Source organism: Sminthopsis crassicaudata, chromosome 2, assembly GCF_048593235.1.
Source record: "Sminthopsis crassicaudata isolate SCR6 chromosome 2, ASM4859323v1, whole genome shotgun sequence".
NCBI classification, from domain to species: Eukaryota; Metazoa; Chordata; class Mammalia; order Dasyuromorphia; family Dasyuridae; genus Sminthopsis; species Sminthopsis crassicaudata.
The window spans coordinates 238,274,071-238,292,348 of NC_133618.1; the positions used below are offsets into that span (position 1 = coordinate 238,274,071).

The window sequence follows — 18,278 nt, forward strand, 5'->3', positions numbered from 1 at the left end:
ATGTAAAACACATTCAAGATAACTTGGGGGTGGAGGTTGGGAAGAGGAGCTAGCAGCTATGAAGAAAGCAATTACACATGACTTTTATAGAAAGGTTTTCCATAACTTCACATATGCCTTCTCAGTTGTAAGAGGGGAGAAAGGGAGAGGATCTGGAATTCAAAGATTTAAAAGCAACTGTTAAAAAACTTGTTTAACATATAACTTGGAAAATAATAATTATAATAGAAAGCAACTACATATTTAGAATGGTCATTTGGTCTAAATCCCCACCTCCACCCCAGTTTTACAAAAGAACCTGAGTGCCCAGAATGTTAACTGAGGTCACACAAGTAGCATGTATCTGAGATGGGATATAAATAAAGATCTTCTGACTTCAGAATCAGTCCTTTTCCCATTTTTCCATACTCTCATTTGGTTGACATCCCTGGGATTTCAGCAAGGGACTAGATTGAAATGAAAGGCCCTGAGGAGAAAAAGCCTCAAGACTTCCCATATATCAGGACCAAACTGGGAATTGCCATGGACTAGGAGGTGAATCACTGAGATTGTTTCTAAGCAGACTGGGTTCTGATTACAGCATGGAACTTAGAATAGAAGGTTTATATTTAGGAGGGAATTGTCTACAGTTAATCGTCTAAACCTTCTTAAACTGGAGGTTACACCCCATATTTGGTCTCATAAACTGAATGAGGGAGGTCATGAAATTAGGATTTATTATCAATAAATGTTTGATTTGTATATCTTTTTTATATATCTATATATCCAAGGTCACATAAAAATTTCATGGATGAGAAGGGTTGCTCTTCAGATTTCAGAAGCCCAGTTCTAGAATATTTTATCCTGGTTTATGCAAGTAATGAGGAACAGCAGAACTTCACCCTTCAAATATAGCACTTTTTTCCAGTACTATCCTCCCTTCCGTGATACCAAGTGTGGTTTGAGCCTTCAAATATCTCTCTCACTATTTCAGTCATGAACTGATCCTTTGAATCCAACTGCATATTTAGAACTGAAAACTCCTGATCACTTGATAGATCACCAACTGATAGCAAATATCCCATCCTTGTCAAAACTGCCTGAATTGGGAGAAAATAACATTGGACTTCTTTTATTATTTTATCATGATATTTGCATGCACATGTGCATGTGTGTGTATATGTGTGTGTGCAAATTTCCTTTGGGTTCTTTTCACTCAAATATAAAAAAATAGCTAAAGATAATGCTCAAATGATGGGGAAAGATGAGATCATTTGTAAGTGGCTTGTTAAAGTGAACATCATTTTCCTGATCAGCAGTAACGTTGTTGCCTCTTCAGGAGCCGATGCTATTTATCATGTTACTACATATTTAAGGTTCTTTTTTTCCAAAGTACAGTTATTTACTCAACAGACTGTGGATATAGACTATTTAAAAGCAGATTTTTGACCCAATAGACTGTACCAGCTCTATCTATCGTCTCAATGAGCATGTGGGGACTCCTAAATATGCAGATTATTGACACAATAGACTGTGAGGGCTGTTCACATTCTCTAACCATGCACATTTAGAGTCATTTGGGGATGATATGTTTTCAGGCAGCCGCATATGTACAATACAATACCCATAGAAAAGAAGCACTACAGATGGAAGGCATGATGGGGGTGGGTAAGGCAGGCCTGGCAGGAATTTGGAGATCCTATTAATATTGTTACAGCTGTCTATCTGTCCATTCATCTGTCTAAATCTGCAGACATCTCTCCCTCACACATCCATTCTGGAAAAATGTCCCATATACAAAATAAACTGAGAAGCCAATTTGAAGAGAGGTGAAAAAGGTTAAAACAGCATGTCACATTCACTTTGAAATGTGCACAAATGTTATTTTTTAGGTCTTTGAATTTTTTAGGTCTTTGATTTTGTTTGTTTGTTTGTTTGTTTTTTTTCCTTGCTCAGTGTACTTGGAGGGGTAGATAAAGAATAGGAGAGGAAGGCATTTGGCAAAGGATAACCAAAAAGCTAGATACCAAAACAGGTGAGGATGAAAGGAGAGAAAGCAAGAAGCAAAATAGGAGAAAAAATAACCCAAACCCAATGGAATCAATGAAGGCAGTACACTGTATAAAGGAGAAAATATGGGGGGGGGGGGTCCCAGAAGAAAGAACTATTTTGGAAGTTGGTGAGACAGATTTAGGTTCAATGAAAAAAAGAAAAACTTTCAAATGATTTGAGCTGTCCCAAAATGGCATGAGTTGCCTTGTATGTAGTGGATGCAGGACATGGAAGATATTTGGGGGAAGGAGCAGGGTTAAAAAGGGGACAGGAAATTCTTCTTCACCAGAAATCTTCAAGCAGGGACTAGATGATTATTTTTAGATGGTGTTACAAATAGGATTCCTGAATAGGTAAGTTGTGGGTTAGAAATCTACTAATGTCACTTTTAACTCTGAGATTTTGTGAATTCAGTTAACCTACCATCATCATCTCCTCCCTTTCATCCTTCAGATTGAGGGCACCAGGCTTAGAAAGATTTGGAGATTCTTTTTTTTTTTTTTTAATAGAAAGAAACAGCTTATTTTACAAAGTTTATAATACAATGGTAGAATAATTATCTCCATTGCTCTCAGATGTAATTCTTTTTTCCTTCATTTTTTTTATTCTAGCTTTTTTATTTACAAGATATATGCATGGGTAATTTTTCAGTATTGACAATTGCAAAACCTTTTGTTCCAATTTTTCCCCTCCTTCCCCCCCACTCCCTCCCAAGATTTGGAAATTCTAAAATGACAGATTTTCTATTTCATGCACTTCTCCTGGCTAGAAACAGATAGGGCTACAGGAAGCTCCATGGTACTGTTCTTCATAACAGTATTCTGAGCCTGAACCAAACAAAGTACCATTAGTCTCATAGAAATTTGATTCTTATGAGGTTCAAAATGATATTAGAGTCTTGTCTATCTCCAAAAGTTTGGGCCATTTCTAAGAGTAAAAATCTATCAGTCCAGTGAAGTTTGGGGTCAAGATCAGATCTGTAGTTGATAGAGAGTACCTCATTTTAAAAAGCTAACACACTTAAATAAAAGCTAAAATAGGTCAGCATTGTTAAATGCTGTATCACCTGCTTTGTTTAGAAATGCTAATCCCTTTCATCATTAGCTTTCCTCTTTTGTTTATTGTAGCACAGAAACACTCAACCAAATTGGAGGATTTAAATAAATCCATAAGGAATTGATAGAGAATAATACCCTGAACACACTGAATTTTTATAATCAAAGTATGAGGAATAGATAATCAAAATCCTGAAAAATCTCATTCCTCTGGGCCCTGTTCTCAGAATATTGTCTGAAACGGACTTTTCTAAGTTTTGCTCTTCTAACATAATGATAAAGTGTGAACTGGTTGTCTCCAATAGCATAGGAACAACAAAAAGAATGTGATTATTACAGCCACCAATGGCCACTCCACAAAGCTGACTATGGATTAAACTGTGAAGGGGATGAACTTTGCTATGTCTTTGGTATCTCTTGCCTGCTATATAGATGTTGTGTTCCCTAGTTGCCCCCATCTAGATATTCAAAGCTCCCCACTGGAGACTCCACCATGATAATAACACTTCATACTATCCAACTTCCCCCTCTCACTTTTTGGAATTTACTCTTCATATCACTCTCTCAAGATGTTACTGTGTTTTTTGTTAACCTGATTAAACAAACAAAAATCCCTCATCCCAGTTCATGTGCAAAGGAATGATCCAAAATTAATATGTTATACTTAACAGGAAACTTCTTAGTTCTTCCTCACTCCATCAGCAGCTAAGTCATAGAATCAAAACATTTTATAGCTTTAGATTTTAAAAAGACCATCTTTCCAACCCCTCATTTTACAGACGAGGAATCTGGGGTATAGAGAGATTAATTGTTCAAGATTACTCAGGCCATAGGTGGCAAAGTAGGATATGAACACAGGTCCTCTGATTTTAAATACTGCATTCAAATATAGCATCATAAAATAACTTTCTAAAAGTAGAATACATGACTGTTTTGGAGCTGAAATTGGAACAGAAAAGCAATATGTTATAGTAGAAAGGATACTAGATTTGGAATCAAAAAATCTGTCTCTTCCATTTGGTATGAATGCTGTATCAATTTGGATAAGCCAGGCTATGATCTCAGCAATGAAATTGAGGAAATTAGAAGGGATGATTTTTCAACTCTACATTCAATGAGCGTATATATCCTTTGAGGCCCCTTCCAACATAGTGTCAAAATAGAAAAAGGCAATCCATACATAAGGATCTATGCAAGCTCAGAATTTAGAAGATTACATTAACATTATCTCTGTTTTATTACTGGAAAAGATGACAAACTACTCCAATATCTTCATCCAAAAAAAAAATCATAAAGGATTGTTCATGATTTTATTAAATATTTCCCAATTTTTAAACTGGTTTAGACTGCTCAGGAGTATTTTGGACTGCATGTTTGACCCCTCTATCCTCCAGTTCTGAGTGTCTGGGATAGTTGTGGGATTAAGGAAGACTTTACCCTAGAGTAAATGAGAGCCTTAACTAGAGCCATTATTCCTCACAAGCAACACTATTCCATTGACTGTATAAGCTGATTTGTGACTTATGGCAGTAAGGGGGATACTGTGGTATGCCAGAAAATGTTACCTCAACCAACCTTCTTTTTGCCAGATTAAATGCATTGCAAAAGATTAGGAAGGACTGGAAATTCCTCTCCAATAGATGGGGAAAAGCCGGTGGATGAAATCCTGCCTTGATGAAGGGATGGGCCATAGGATATTAAAGATCTTTCCTGTCTTTGACGTCATTAATTCTAACAAAGCACAGAGTCTCCACTGAAGAAGACCAGGCCTTCGAGTTGCTAGTCAATGCCAATTTATCTTTTTTACTGACATGTTGTTATTATTGTTTTCTTCTTCTTTTTCACTGAGTTGGAGCCCTAGCCATGAACTTAGACAAAGAACCAGGTTACATTTTTTTTCTTTCTTTAGCTAATGCAGTTAGACATTTTCAAGAAAAAGCAATGAGAAGTGGTCATTATCCATTATCTGCATGAAATATTTCAGAGAAACAAAAAGCTTTTGCCAAAAAAGAAAAAAAAAAAAAAAAAAAGCAAGATTTTGAATTCAAGCCAGACAAGGAAGAAACAAGATCACCTTCTAGCTCTGTGGGATTGCTGGACTAATGATGTTATTTCAAGTGAAATTGGACTATATGTCTGAAACAGTGCAGATGGTGTCTTGGTTTTACATGAATTGCAAAGGTTATTCTGGACAATGACCCACTGTCCCTTTTCTTGGCAAATACCAAACTTTCCAGGCTCAGAAAGAGCTAGAGGAGTTCATATGTGTCTATGAACAGAGGTATAACAATAAACATAGGTAAAAATTCAGCTGAAAATATTTTCTTTTATTTGGAAGACAAAAATGTCAAAATCTCTAGGGCAAAATTCCAGTCTTTGTGGGTAAAAAAAGGTAGATTTTATTTTATTTATTTTGTTCTTCTCCAAAACATGATACATTATTACATTATTATCATTTTGACCTTCTCTTGGTGGGAAGATAACATCAATGTAATGTCTTCCAGAATGAAGGTCAATTTGTAAAGCATCTATGATTCTTCCTCTATTAATTTATTTTTTCTTCTCTCTCTCTCTCTCTGTATCTTCTCTGTCTCTGTTTCTGTCTCTCTATCTTCATCTCTCTAATTCCCCCCCACCCAAGTGTTAGTATGCTTCTTTCAAAACTTCTTTGTATTTAACTGTTTTGTGTTTACTAACTTTATATGTGTGCTGCATATATTTTTATATGTACTGTTTCTCTCATGATATGTATTACTCTCCCTTTAAAATGTAGACTTCTTATAAGAAAGGATTGTTTTGTTCTTTGCACTCATAATCTATTGCACCTAGCAGCGTGCCTGGCACATAGTGGGTATTGTTTAAAAAGTTAGGAAGTTCTGCTACATCATGTTCTAATTAGAAGCAGGTGTCTGGCTGAGAGATAGGAGAGATACTTCAAGCACAGGCATATCATAGAAGTCAGAAACAAATTTTGTGGTCAGTAGGATATGTTTCTTTTTTCTTTTAGATAAGTGGGAAGGGTTTCCTATATGACAGGCATTTTAAGTTACATTAAATAAAGCATAAAATGTTTTTGGTCTTTGAAGAGAAAAGCAACAAAAAAAATCTAAGATTTTTTTTTTCTCAAACCCTTAATTGTAGCAAAATGGGAAAATTAGAATTAGGCAGCAATTCTGATCACTATAGCTGAGACTAGATGACTCCTGATCGAAAATCTGTTTTGACTTGTGGCATTATTTCTTTTGATAGGGATTTGTGGGGAAATAGGTTTGGGCCCAACATCTTTCTGATTACCTCATCTCTTTGTGTAATTCTGCCCTTCTAAGGTAGCTTCTGACCACCATAGGTCTGGATGAATGATGATCCAATCTTCCTTCAAGAAGACTATAGTTTTCAGAGAACTACCAAATTAAAGTGACTTTCTCACCTTACAGTTAAGGAAACTGTCCCAAATGTCCCAAAATAGCATAGCAAATTAATGGTAGCAGCCAGATTTTCAATCTGATACTTGGTGTCAAAGAAATATGGAAAGACCCAGAGCACCAACAATATCATAGTACAAGTTGCAATGACCTTGCTTTGACATTCTTCCATAGAGAAAAGTGGCATTGAGTACTTAGATTTTTTTTACTTTGATTTTTTATTGTATTTATTCAAGCTGATATGCATGTACAAAGAAATAATAGTGAAATTAAGATACTCAGGAGAAGAAACGAGATTTTGTTGCTTTGGATGACCTTCATAAAGCTCTTAGCCCATGTATATAGACCACTTATGGTGCTCTTGATAAGCAGATTCCTCATTGTACCTGCTTGTTCTCTGACATTCCTTTAAAAAAAGAACATTGTTTGCTTGGCTCTGCCATTATTCATTTGTAGGAGGAAACAAGCTCTTCCTGATCTGTGTGTACGTGGCCCACTTATGTTAACGAGTTCCATGCGCATGTCAAAAAAAATATGATTATGTTAAAAGAAAAAAAAAGCACAGTGAATTTAGGTATTCCTTCTGAGAACAAAAATAAATATTTGTGAACTCCATTGCTTCTCTAGATTGCTTACAGTGCAACGTGGGAAGTTTGGATGCCTTTTTTCAGTTAATGGATTTAGGGAAAAAATGGAACAGAAATTTTAGCTCTGGAACAGTCCTTCTTATAACATTGCTTTCCTTGAGTCCCATAAACCCACCCTAGAAGGGAGGAACTCAGCTTTCTTTAATATTTAATGTTCTTTTTGCTTAGGCTAATACATGAGAACAAATTAGTGCCACAAATAATACACAAAACAATAGTTTTGGTTGTTGTTGTTGTTGTTGTTGTTTTTTTTTTTTAAGACCAGAGTTACCAAATATTAGAAACTCACAATAAGGGGACTATAACTTTGTCTTATAATCTAGTCTGGATGTTGTGATACACAGAAATATTCTATGGATGATCAATGATGTCTTCCGTATGCCTCATGAATCTTTATCAGGTTTTATATCATCATTCACAAATTATGATGTAAGGATGAAATTATCATGATCATAATTGAGTATGATATAAAACAAGACTTCAGTCAAATTGGCTTTGTTTTGAAGTTAGATTTCTAGAATTGCTAATTTTATTCAAATTATCCCCCCTTTACCAGCATTGTTATGACTGTCAGTATTTTTGCTGAGATATCATATTGTGAGACCAAATCAACCACAAGAATACAAATCCTAACAAAGCCTTGATATCTATCATCATCCCAGCAGTAAATTATTTTGTACAATTTCATTTGAAATCACTGTAATTGAAATTTTAAAAATTGAGACAATAAAGTTTATGTATATTTATTATTTATTTGTGTAATATATAATAGAATTTTTGTATATGTATATATATATATATTTACATATTATATATAGCTAGTATACACTTTGAGGTTTCAATGGGTCAAACCTGTCATTTCATTATTATAGAGTAATTCCCTATAGGAAAACTTGATCTACAAATGCAGATCAGCAACTCTATTACAACATAAAATCTTGGGCATTTAAAAGCTTTAATAGTTTGTCCAACCTACCACAAAAAACGTGGCAGAGGTTGGGATTGTACACACATGTTTCTGATTCCAAGGTTATCTGTATATATTCAGTATATATGTATAGTCTCTGCACTATTTTTCAATTTTTAACATAATGAAAAGTTGTGAAAACTTTATTGTTTTAACATTTTCTTTGGCTAAGTCTTCTCTGTTAAGGTAAAAGTTTTAAAACAAATATCAGCTATCATAAATAAATCATGTCATAAATAACTCTGCCCCTCACTTTCAATATCACCTTATTTAAATTGTTCAGACTCAATGTGCTACTGTTACAGGTTGTTTTAAAATGATTTCTGATTTTATTTTTAAAATATCGATCTTTAAATAGTTCAAGGTAGCTGAACTTAGTTAAGATTGAAAGTGGGTCTGGGTAGATAGAATGCTTCTTGTGGACCCCAGCAAAATTGACTGGCATAGTCTTTATACATGGGGATGATAATCAGATACCAATAAAAAGGGTCTCTGCCAATCAAACAACACAAAGTTGAATCAGAACAGTGCTCTTTTCTCTTAGAATAGATACTAAATAATGATTGAATGAATAAATGCATTTATATGTAACTGGAGGCTGGTAAGTTCCAGAATGAATAAAAGTACAAAATCTAATCATCAAACTTTAAGATATTAGCTCTGACAGGCTAATTACTGCTAATTACCACACCAAGGCTAAAATCTACCTGAGGTTTATGTCCATATGGACAAATCATAAACTAAGGGGAGAACAAAAGTATTCATCCAAATGGTCAAAGTTGGTTGTCCAGTCCACCCCAAATGATTGTTTTATTTGCCCCTTTATTCCTACTATTTTAAAATATCCAAAAATCCAGGAGGATCACATTTAGTTTATACCTCACTTTAAAATTTACATATATTGTAAACCTATATATAAAATAGGAAATTAGATTCTATGAGACCCTGAAAGAAAAACTGAATTTTGGTTCCACATGTGCTGCCTCAAGAGGTTATGAAAAGTGTTTCCATTAACTTTGAAATAATATTGCCATTAGAAATTCATCTGAAGATATTTTTTGGCAATTTAAGTATTTGGCAGGAAGCTGCTGAAATTTAGAAATGTCCATTTTTTTTTCTTTCTCCCTCAACATTTCAACTCATAGATGGGTAATATCTTTACAACACCAATATAACCAATAGATAATCCAAGTGTCAAAAAAAAAAGTCAGTGAATTCAATGAAAAAAAAAAGAATGAAAGTTTGGAGAAAATGTGTCAAACAGCCTAGTAGATTGAGTGATATTTCCCCTTTTACAACCAGTTATTTTGGTGTCATTTAGAAATAACCCCAATCAATCAACTGCTTGTTTTGCCTATATAATGGCAAAGAACTATTTTTTATGAATAAAGAAATTGACTAGGTATTATGATGGTGTCATAAACACTAGTAAAGACACACTTGTGTGACTTCACATGCTGACAAGTGAATTCGTACATGTAAAAATATATATGTATGTATGTGCAGAGTAGCAACATACAACCTCCCATTCACTTATTTTGTTCTCATTTGTGCTTTATACTTCAGAAAATCATGATTTCATCTATATGATCTGCTGTTGTTTCTCAACGAAAACAAGATCATAGGCTCATGGACAAATTAACAAATGGTCTTCAATGTATCAATCAATTATCAACTAATCCTCAACTAATCAATTAAAAATCAAAGATTTTTAAAGTACCTATTGTGTGACAGGAACTGATCTAGTTGTTGGGGGTACAAAGGGAAATGTTTTTTAAAAAGAAAGAAAGAAACAATTCTTGCCCTCAAGGATCTTACATTCTATCGTAGGAGATAATTCATAAGAAGTCTGTATAAAATAAATAAAATACAAGAAAATTTTGGGAGGGAGAGAGTAGAGCTGAGTGGAATTGGGAATTAGTTGATAAAGAAGGTAGTACCTAAAATGAATCTTGAAAGAAAGAGAAGATTTTAAGAGATGGAGGTAAAAGAGATAGTGTATTCCAAGCATGAGGACAGATAGTGCAAAGACTTGGAGATGAAAGATGGACTATTAGATATAGGAAAAAGTAAGATTGATTTGGCTGGCCTATAAAACTCAGAGAGAAAAGTAATATGTAATAGGTCTTAAAAGGTAGATGGAGCCATGATGAGGCTTTAAATGTAAGTAGTAACAGAAACTGGAGTTTAGTAAATAGAGGAGTGACATGGTCAGGCCTTTACTTTAAGAAAACAATGTTGGCAGGTGTGTGAAGGGTGGGGTGGAATGGGAAAAGATGAGGCAGAATCCAAGAAGAAGGTGTTACTGGTGAGAAGTGATAAGGGCTTTCATGAACAAAGGTAGGAAAGTTGGGGGAGGGTCAGAATGTGTGAATGGGAAAAAGGAGACAAATGCAAGAAATCAGGGATGTTAAGAGGTGGAGGTGAACATTCTAGAGATGGGCACAGCCAGAGCAAAGGTGCATAAATAAGAAATGAAGTGTTGTGTAAAGAATAACAAATGAGTCAGTATTGCTCCACCGTAGAGTATATGGAGAAGAGTAAAGTATGAGTAGAAATATAAGAAGGAGTTGGGTTGTAAAGAATTTTAAATGTCAAACAAAAAAAATTATATTTGATCCTGAAGGCAATAAGGAGCCATTGAAATTTATTGTGTGAAGTAGGGGAATTATGGCACAGTTTTGCTTCAAGAAAATCATTTTGAGAGTTTTTAGAAGGATGTATTATGGTAAGAAGTGATAAAGGCCTGAATTAAGGTGGTAGCTATGTGAATGAAGAGAAGGTGACATAAAACAGATGGTAAGGAAAAGAAGACAAAATTTGGCCACTGATTGGATATGTGGGGCAAGTTAGAGCAGGGTTACTTAAACTTTTTCTTCTCACAACCCCTTTTCACCAGAGAAATTTTTCTGTGACCCCAGGTATATAGTTATATAAAATAGGTCATTTTAAATATTATCATTTACTGATAATAAGTCATAATTTTGTGATCCACACATTCAGTTACAAGGCGAATTTGTTTGAGCCCCAAATAAGGGCACAGTAAATGAACAATCTCTGGAGGACTGAAGCAGTTTAAACTTTTGATATGTTCCTGTAGGAAACAGGTGTGAAACTCAAAATAAGCTCATACACATTACAAAGGCAAGATCCTACATAGTCTTTTATTTTTTTCCCCACCTCCCAGAAGCTGCAGTGATATGGTTAACATTCTTTCCCAATCATCCTACAACATACACTCCTTAATATGTTCCCCTCCCACTACATACATTGTATGACCATTAAAATAATTAGCTATTCCTGGGGAGAAGTTAATATTTATGAAGCAATTAAGCATGTGTATTCTAGCTAAGCTATGACCTTTATTCTATTTTCAGCCTTTTTTTTTTTAACTATACAACTAGTTCTATCCAGTTTCAACTAGTTTCAGGAGCACCTTTGCCCCCCTACTCTGGACTACTTCTGGTTCCAGATTTCCAGTTTTCCCCCACTATGGGAACATAACTATTTATTATTTCTTACAATATGGAGTCATATTTAAGTTTAAGAAGCTGAAAGTTTAAGTAAAAAATTCCAGGAAGATACCAAAGCTGTGAACCTGGGAGACTGAGAAGGTGGTGATGTCCCTCTAGAAGAAAAGGGATTGGGGGAAGTTCTATTTTGGACATGTCTATGAAACATCAAGTTAGAAATGCCTAAGAAAAGTTAAAGAGTTCAGAATTAGAGTTCAGAAAAAAAAAGACTAGGAGTGGACATGTAGATTATATTATATAAATCTGAAGATCATATGCATAGAGATGATAACTAAAACTGTAGGAGTTAATGACCACATAAAGAAAAGAAAAGAGATCCCAAAGCTCTGGAGTTAACTCACCATTATGGAGAACAATGAGGATGGAGATTCTGCAAAGGAGACTAAGAAGGAGTGGTTAGATAGTTAGAAGGAAAACCAAGAGAATATGTGTCACATACCAAGAGAGGAGATAATTTCTAGGAAGAAAAGGTGATCACCAGTGTCAAATGATATAGAGAAGTCAGGAGGGATGAGGATTGAAAAAAATATAAATAATATTGAAAAGCTATATCCACTAAGATCACTGCTAACATTGATGAGAGCATTTTCAGTTAAATGATGATATCAAAAGTCAGATTATAGAGGGTTTAATGTGAAAAGATAGAATTAGAGGTATATATTTTATATGTGTACATATTTTTTTCTTTTTTTTAATCTAATTTAATTTTTTGTTACATTTTACAGTCTCCCTCCCTCTCCACCCTGCACTAGAGAAGACCACCAGTTGACATATGTGTTTATTTAAAATGATATTATACATGTGTTTATTTATTAGTGCTTTCTATGGGGATGGATTGTAACATGCCCTCCTGGCAATTACAATTACTAGTCTGCCCTATGCCCAACAGAGTACCTTTGACCACTGACCTTTGCAGTGTCAACTCTACCCGGCTCACCTCCTCTGAGGCCTTCAGAGGTCTCTGGCCATGATTTCTTGAATCTATAGTTTAATAACCGGTAGCGCACTCAAGAATAGCCATGTGTAATCTTAAAAGCCTTTATTATACCTACTCACATAATGCCATGACTTGTCAGCTCCCTAGTGAACACCTGGTCTGAAGATCCACATGTTCTCTACCAAACTCCTTACCTCTCAGCTATCCATCAGCTTGGCTTGGCTACCCCAAGTTAGGGAGCCAGATTAAAGAGCACCAGGTTAAAGAGAGCGACTGCTGTCTGCAGTGGGCTTATAAAGGGGCTATGAGGTCACACGCACAGCCAACCAGCAAGAGAGTCACCCATTACGAAGCTATCTCAATGTGGCCAAGATCCCACCCACAGGGCAGTCCTATATCCACAGAGATTACTTCTTGGGGAACTCAATCTCCTGTTGCACTGTGGCACTGCCCATTAAAAGGGCTCTTACAATTCCCTTCTCTTATTTTGTGGGAACTGCATCCTTACAATGGATGGTATCTTTCTGCATAAGTCCTTTGTAGTTGATTTGAGTATTTATAATACAATAACCTAGTTGTTCCCATTTATTCTTAAAACAATTTTGTTGTTCTGTATACAACATTCTCTTGGTTTTTCTCATTTCACTCTTTGCTCTTTCATGCAAGTCTTTCCATGTTTTTCTAAAATCAATCTGCTCACCATTACTTATGGCACAATAGTACTCCATCACAATCATATTCCACAACTTGTTCTCCATTCCCCAAGTGATGAACACCCCTTCAATTTCCAATTCTTTGCCTGCTGCAATAAATAGTTTATACTTTTAAAAGAGTTTTTTAGAGAAGAAAAGAGATACAAGATGAAAGCTGGCAACAATGTCAGGATAAAGTAACTGTTTTCTTGAGGGTTTGGATAAATGTGATTGTACTTGTATGTAGGAGCCAGTAAATAAGGAAAGCATGAATAATGGTTCTAGTACTCTCTCCTCTGACTAATTCATCTCCATATTCAAAGACCATAATATTTCTTCTTTGAAGTAGATGGTTTTAGTAAATTGTTATAACTGAAAATATTTGCCTGGTAGAAGACCTGATTATAATCCTCTAGGCTTCTCCTGAACAATGAATTGACCAAGTCTGCACTCAAAATGTTTCTAGCGTGGTAGGATTTGCTAGAATTAACACTACACTCTCACCCCCACTTTATGAGACATGAAATAAACAGTGATAAATTATGCCAATTCATACTTAATTCAAAGATCTATTCCTTAATGTGTATGTGTTCCCAAAATTTCACATGTACCCCATCACACATCAGGAGAGGTCCACAGAACTTTCCTAGAACACATAGACAACCTCTAATAAGAAAATTATATTAGAACAAGGAGATCTTGTAATAGTCAAAAATAAGCAATTATTATTATGTCCCAGGCATTGTGCTAAGATTTGGAAAAATAAATACAAGGAAAAAGAAAGACAATCCCTGCCCTCTAGGAACTGACATTCTAAAGGGAGAAGACAGTATGTAAAGAGGAATCAAAAAGCAGGGATGGAGATGGAGAGAAGTGTTCTCAAAGAGGAACATGGCATCAGGGAGATGACACCATGACAAGCAAGTGAAATGATTTAAGTGAGGAAGGGCTGTACAAGGGCACCAGATTCATGTTGGGAATGGTGAAGAATTGAGAGAAGAGCTAGGAGAGGAGTAAGAAGTGGCTGACCCTTCCTCAAAATGAAAGTTCTGGAAGGAACTCACTAAGGGTAGGAGGGTCCCTGGTTGGGGAATCTTCCAGGTAAGAAGGTCACTGGAACCCAGTGAAAAAGTCTAAAGAATTAAGAGTGGAGCTGAGATAAGAAGCAGCATATTAGATCACAAAAACTGCATGGCATCATTTAAGTCACCTCAAACTCATGAACACAGCTGATGATTCCTGTTGTGCTGCTGTCTCTGAAAGGGATTTTCTAGAGACTAATGTAAAAAATATAAGGGCCCTTGTTTTGCCCTGTCCAATACACAATATATCATGAATATAATAACAATAGCTAGTTTTTTAACAAATGAATTAAAATTTAGTTATTTAATAATTGAAAGAGGGGGGAGAGAGAGAGGAAGGAAGGAGGGAGGGAGAGAGGGAAGGTGGGAGGGAAGGAAGAGAGGGAGAGAGGAAGGAAGGAAAGAGGGAAGGAGGGAGACAGGCAAGGAAGGAAGGAAGGAAAGAGAGAAGGAGGGAAAGAGGGAGGAAGGGAAGAAAGAGAGAGAAAGGGAGGAAGGAGGGAGAGAGGGAGGAAAGGAAGGAAAGAGAGAGGGAAACAGGGAAGAGAGGGAGGGAGGAAGGAAGGAAGGAAAGAATGAAAATTCTTATTTTCATGGATTTGGCACTTTTGTCCTTTCTCACAAAGCTCTTGTGGGTTTTCTTATCATTAGTTTTAGATTTAAGCCTATGCTATGGAGGGGGGAAAAAAGGACAGCTCAGCATGAGTTACTCTTCTATAAAGGTTATAGTAAACATGTCAATGCCTAATTAAGCAGAAAATTTTATCTGTATTGTGGGGGAGGGGTTAGCTGCTTCATACTTTTCTTCTGGAGAATCCATTTAGAAGAACAAAGTAGATTGTGAGGGAAAATAGGGGCTCAACTATTCAGCTTCCAAATATCAGGAGAGAGAAAAATATTTCTCATTTCTACCTGCGTGCAGGATCTCAGGTTGGGCAGATTTCATGCCTATGAGTGAGAGCGTGTACATTTCCAAATCAGCAATTCAGGACTATAGCCATATTCAGCAAATCATCATGGCAGAATTTAGTTCATTTTTCATCTTTCTTCACTTGTTCATTTTCTTTTCACTATTATATATGCTTAGGATTTAATCCCAATTTCTAATGGAAAGTATATTCACAATATGCTATCTGGCTTTATTGACTCATTCAGAGCCATTCTCATTTATAAATTTTTGTTTTGTTTTGCCTTATTTTTATCTTCATATCTTATTTCATTGTCTGTAAGTTAGACTTCCCGCTGGTGATATAGTAGCTGTGTTTATACATAAAAAAGAATTTGGAAGAAAAAAGTGTGAGGTTTGAATTCAGTAAACTAGTTATTTGTAAAGACAACCAATTAGTAACAGTTAAACAAAACTCCTATAGGATTTAAAATGAAAAAGTTACTACAAGGGAGTCTGATCCAACTGCCTCATTTTACAGATGAGGAAACTGAGTCACTAAACATTAAATGACTTGTTTTGGGTCATACAAACAGTATATTTCACTTGGTATTTGAACCCATGACTTAGGATTCTAGATCCAAACTTTCTAAATGAATTATTTTCCCTTTGACAGACATAATGTTATTTTGAATTTAACAATAACAATTTAATTTTTTAAAGTTAGTTTGTGTGCGTAGAGACAAACCTAAAACAGATGGAGAAACTGATGTTTTGACTGCATTTTACCTTTCAAGTGTTTTTATCATCATCATGTAGACATAGTGTTAGACCCCCCCCCAATCCAACAACTTCATGCTGTCTCTCTTCCACACTATGAATCTATGAAATAAACCTATGTTTGCTATGCTTCCTCTTAATTCTTAATTTAAATACAGAGCCTACAAACTTTATCCATTATATTGTTAACTTCCTGATCAAAAGACTTTCTTCTGTGAGTTTGAGAGCAAGCCTTAATCTAGCTACCTATTTCCTTTTCAAATCTTCACTATGAGCTACTCAGAAGCAGAGGCAAGAAGGTAAGAAAAAAAAAAAAAAAGATATGAGAAGTAGATAATGCAGTTCTTATTTTTTTCCAGACATAGAACTCCATTCTCCATCAACAATAAAACAATAATAAAAAATATCATCCTTGAAAGCCAAATGAAAAACAAAAACACCTAGGTATGGATTGCTGCATCCCACAACACTATAGAAAAAGGTTTGCTTATTAATGCCTTTTTATCCCCTTCCCCATGTCTCCATTTTGTCCCTACTATTGCTTTTCCCATTGCTTTTCCCATAACCTATCAGAGAATTCGGATCCCCAGCAAGTATCATGCTCCTAGCAGCATTTCATATCTACAAATCAAACAGGTAATTGGCATCCTGTGATTTGTATCCACAAATCATGATGCATTCAGAATTACAGACACAAAATTGAGAGGGCATTTTAAGACTCATCTAAAAATGTCTTCTTAAATCTGTTAGAACATAATAGGATAGTCCCAAAATACTCCATTCTTATTAAAAACTTTTTATCATTATTTTAAATGATTGTATTCACTGAGGTTATACAATTTTCTAGCCAGCAGTGGAATAGTGTATTCAAATGTTCATCATAACTCTTCACTAGTCTTCTAGGCCTTAGCCCATATTTGGAGTCCACCTTTACAGAATAATATCCATCATACTTCACAAATGGCTGATCTGCAACAAAATCCATTGACTACTTAAACTATAATGTCTCTATAATCAACACTCTCATTGAAGACTCTCCACAATTTGACCCCAGTCTTCTTTCCTAGTCTTATATTTCATTGTCCTTCCTCAAGTACCCTTCTCTACAAACTGAATTACTGTGATTTTTTTTAGTATTTGAAGGGCTGGAAAGTGAAGGGATTTGCCAAAGAGCATGTGGATAGGAAGTGGCAGGGCTGGGATTCAGATTCAATCTTCTGCAGTGAAGGTACTTCTAACAGCTAAATGTCAAGGGAATGAGAAAAACTTGTTCTGTTTGGTCCCAGAGGAGAGAGTTGGGGTAGAAGTTGGAAAGATTTAAATATGAGCTCTAAGTAAGACTTCTTTACCATTAAAGACATCTCAAAACAGAGTAGGATGCTTCAGAAAGTAATAGATTCCCTCCCTCTTCTCTTTGTTGGTGACTTTGTCACCACCACCCCTAGAGATTTTTTTAAGCAATAGAAGGATGACTAATTTCTACTGTGTTGTAAGGAGGGTTTCTTTAAGCTATGAGTTGGGGGGGAAATGGCTTCTGAGCTATCTTCAAATATTGAGCTCTTATGACTGATATTTACCATTTGCCCACATTCTCTTTTTTTTTTTTTTTGCCTCTGGAATAATTCCTGCCGAAGCTATACTTAAGATCATAAATCTATAACTGGGGGTAAAAGGGAAGAAAATAAAAGATTGCTAATTTGAAATAAAATTAAACAAAATATTCCTAAAGATTTATAGTCAGAAGAGATCTTAGGGGCCATCAAAACCATCCCTTCATTTTATAAATGAGGAGAGGCATAAAAAGGTTAAGGGATTTGCCCAGGTTCACAGAGTTATTAAGGATCTGAGGCAAAAATCGAATTCAGATCTTTCTGACCAAATCCATGTATCATTCTGCCATCTTACATTCTGCCTCCCTTCCCCCTCTTCCTTGTAAAAGTCTTTCCAAAAGCAGCTCAAATACTACCTTTGCATCAGGGTTATTTGTACATAGCTCATCCCTCCTACCCTAGAAAGTGCCTTGGGAATAGTGCCTTGGACTAAGGAGGCCCTTACTACAGACCAACTTAATTAAAATTCCTTAGGAGCAACTAGAAATAGTTTGTTAATATGATTCCATGATAAAACATCAGATTTAGAACTTGAAAGGCCTTGGTGATCATCTAGTCCACCCAGGGGTGTGCTAGAATCCAGCCCTTTCAAGAGTTGATTATTAAATTGTCAGTATGAGTGTTTACACCTTGGAA

General features: G+C 35.5%; 1 protein-coding gene across 5 annotated transcripts in view; it reads left to right on the plus strand.

Moving 5' to 3' along the window:
- The window catches only part of TSHZ2 (teashirt zinc finger homeobox 2), a 272,998-nt gene that overhangs the window by 248,849 nt on the left and 5,871 nt on the right, over positions 1-18,278 (plus strand). The gene's annotated exons all lie outside the window — the stretch shown is intronic.